The sequence below is a fragment of the Populus euphratica genome, unplaced genomic scaffold (genome assembly GCF_000495115.2).
Source record: "Populus euphratica unplaced genomic scaffold, PopEup_1.0 scaffold5532.1, whole genome shotgun sequence".
Taxonomy (NCBI): domain Eukaryota; kingdom Viridiplantae; phylum Streptophyta; class Magnoliopsida; order Malpighiales; family Salicaceae; genus Populus; species Populus euphratica.
Window position 1 is genome coordinate 1 of NW_011505315.1, and position 3,765 is coordinate 3,765.

Sequence of the window (3,765 nt, forward strand, 5' to 3'; positions counted from 1 at the left end):
ATGAAGCAATACCGATTCCTGATGCACCTGCTACAACAAGCTTGACACCAGACCAAGGTATGGAATTTGTGTTTTGTTGATTAATTTGCGTGCCAGTGATTCAGGTGAAGGCACTTTGTGTTAGTCTGCGGACTGTACCACTTGCTTTCTCACATTCTACGTTTATTATTTCAACATTGTTTTCTTGAGCTGTTCTGTTCCATGCTTGAATTGTTTATTTCCTCGGCAGCAGGTGGATTGGATGATTGGGGTGCTGCTCCTGCTCCCGCACCCGCTCCCCTACCTCAACCTGTAGTCGATGGTGGTGGTAGTTGGTCGTGAGGCCTGCTACAGATTTTACTTTGACCATGTATTGCATATTTGGCATAATCTTCAGTGAGTCTTAGAAAGAATATCATCATTTGTTGGGAACTGAACTTGTTTTTTGTTTTGTTTTTCCATCCTTTCTGGGAATAGCTTAGATCAAGACAATAGTTTAAATACTTTGATGGTGTTGATATCTCGAATGATTGCTACATTTGTTATTTTTTTGATTGGCACTTGAGCAACTTCCAAATTCTTTTCTTGTTACTGCTTAATGATTATGCCTGCATGCGAACTAGGAGGAAATGCTTAATGAAAATAATTGAAGCAAAGGAAGTTTGCTTGTAAACGATACAAGTTTGGAAGAATTTTGTATGCCTTCAAAAGCAACAACCAAATCTGCCGCTAACGAAGATGGCCTTGTGTTTGAGAGCTAAAACAAGAATCGGCAAATTTTTACCCTTTCTGATTTCTTATTCGCATAGCTCCACTTCTTCATCCTCTGATTCTTCCTCCATTCGAAGAAACTATAAAAGCAAGATTCAACGTATCAAGTTTCCTGACTTGGTGCATTGAAGTTTCAACCAGTCTGATCACCATCTAGGTGGGAACGAACTCGATGGAAGAATGAGCAGCATTGGCTGTCTATTTTGTGAAATAGCATCATGAAATCGTAGAAATCGGTGGTTCGGCTGGAGAAGCGTTGAGCCCTTCGCCACAGAAGATGTATAGAACAAGAAAAAAGCACATGCGATGCCATTGTATCAATCCAACCAGAGCCACAAGACCAGTAAGGATGACAAGGTACTTCAAATGAAAGGGTTAAAGCTCAGCAGAAGGTTCAAGAACAGGTAGGTGTCGGTCTCAAGAATCGGATAAAGAAAAAGAGGAAACACAAGCTTCTTCCACAAGAGGGAAGCCGGATGCAAAAGTGACTGAACGATCTGCCCTTTTTCGAAGAAAGATATTCTGGATACAGAGGAGGGTTTTCAAGCCAAAAAATTAATGTTGATATACTTAATTTCTTGGTCCTTGTGAAAAGGAAAAGGTCACACTTTCAGTATCTTAAATATTCTTTCCGTGGAGGGAACTGAAATATCCTTCACACAGAATGATGGATGACTTGCTCGATAATTGGATTAGACCCAGAACCTCTCAGCAGCTACTGGACCGAAGCTGCCGACGTCGAGTAGATCTTTGTGGGGCTGCATTTAAATTTTGATTAGATGCTGAACCTTACCTTTGATAACAATGAAGTTGTAAAAATTCTCATACTAGTGCATCATGAAATGGTAGAAATCGGTGGTTCGACTGGAGAAGCCTTGAGCCCTTCGCTACAGGAGATGCATAGAACAAGAAAAAAGTACATGCGATGCCATTGTATAGGAATTTCAATCCAACCAGAGCCACTAGACCAGTAAGAGTGACAAGGTACTTCAAATGAAAGGGTTAAAGCTCAGCAGAAGGTTCAAGAACAGGTAGGTGTCGGTCTCAAGAATCGGATAAAGAAAAAGAGGAAACACAAGCTTCTTCCACAAGAGGGAAGCCGGATGCAAAAGTGACTGAACGATCTGCCCTTTTAGAAGAAAGATATTCTGGATATATACAGAGGAGGGTTTTCAAGCCAAAAAAATAATGTTGATATACTTAATTTCTTGGTCCTTGTGAAAAGGAAAAGGTCAGACTTTCAGTATCTTAAATATTCTTTCCGTGGAGGGAACTGAAATATCCTTCACACAGAATGATGGATGACTTGCTCGATAATTGGATTAGACCCAGAACCTCTCAGCAGCTACTGGACCGAAGCTGCCGACGTCGAGTAGATCTTTGTGGGGCTCCATTTAAATTTTGATTAGATGCTGAACCTTACCTTTGATAACAATGAAGTTGTAAAAATTCTCATACTAGTCTTCACTTTTATGCCTTTGAGAGTGTTGTTGAGTTGCTTTTAAAAGTATTATTTTATTAGAAATGAATTAAAAAAAAATATAAAAAAAATTAATTTAAATAAAAAATAAATAAAATTTAATTTTTTTCAAAAATAATTATGAAACATAAAAAGTAGATTATATCATGAAAAGATTATATCATAGAAGAAAAGGTGGTGATTGATATTGCTTGTAGATAGGAAATAGATATCGGCTATACAAGAGTTCCCTGTGACTTCTATGACCCAAAAATAATTCTATGAACTAAAAATAATATTAAAATTGAGATATTAGCCTGGCTTGTTGAGAAAAAAAAAACAGAAAATAAAAGCTATAAAATGCTACAAAATAGAGCTTTCGTTATGAACTAAAAGATCTCCTATAGGATGGGTTTTATTTACTAGTTAGGTCGGACAAACTAGAGAGAGAAATGAGCAGGAGGGGAGAGGAGAGGACATGGAGAAAAAGGGTGAAAAAAAACAAGTTATGAATTTTTTTTCTTCTAAATCCACCATTCTATATTTTATTAATTTTGAATTGATTGTTATAATTTATTTTATAAAATTAGTACAATTGATATTTAATTTTTATAGATATATTTTTTTATCATCTTATTAAATAAAAAATAGTTTTAAATTTTTTTTTGAAGCCTAGTGGAGTACATGATCTAAGTTTTTAGTTTTACAAGTTAATATATGAAGTCTAAGTTAATTCAATATGTTTTTATCTTAGTATTAAAAAAATTGATTTTTTTTAAAATTAAAGTATACTTTTATCAGTATCTCAGATTGCTTTTAGATTTACCAAGTCACTTAGGTTCATCAAAAATTAAATTAGATATGAATTAAATTTAAACTTGAGCCAAGTAAGGAGTTAGTTAGAAAAGTTTTAAAGTCAACTCAATAGGTTGAGTTTAACACCAATGCTAAATATTTTTTTTTTAAATCCATCTTCCAATTTTTCTTCTTTTAATTGAGTTTTTTTTTTTAATTTTATCTTTATTTTAAATTGATATTTATAATTTTTTTAGTTTTATTTTTATGAAGTTATTATAGTTTTAAACAAACATCTTGATATTTTGTTAATATTTTATTTTTTGAACGTTTATTTTTGTTATAGTATAACTATGTAATTTTTTAAAAAAAAATTATTAAACTTAGTAGAATCCATGATTTAGGTTATAGGTTTGACAAGTTGAGTTATGAAACCCATATCAATTTAATATATCTTTGTTTTAATATTAAAAAAAAATATTATCCTGAATTTTTTTAAATTTAAACCATGTTTTTTAACTTGTTATCTAGATTAGTTTTGAATCTATAAAATTAATTAAATCATATTAATATAACTCTCACATACTTTAATTTAAAATTTAGAAAATAATTTTTTTTTAAAGTTAAATCATTTTATTGGGTGTAATAGTAATACTAACAAATGCCGATAATTTTTCTAGATACAATGAAATTTTAATCTAAGGCATGGCAGCAATAATTTAGCAGGATTATCTCTCCTTTATTTTTATTTGATTGTTTTC

The 3,765-nt window shown here is 32.6% G+C and overlaps 1 long non-coding RNA gene across 1 annotated transcript; it reads left to right on the top strand.

The window, feature by feature from the left end:
• Positions 1-556, top strand: LOC105120207 (uncharacterized). Its single transcript, XR_841271.1, has 2 exons — positions 1-57; positions 230-556. It is a non-coding gene; the product is annotated as an uncharacterized LOC105120207 (long non-coding RNA).
• The last annotated feature ends 3,209 nt before the right edge of the window (positions 557-3,765 follow it).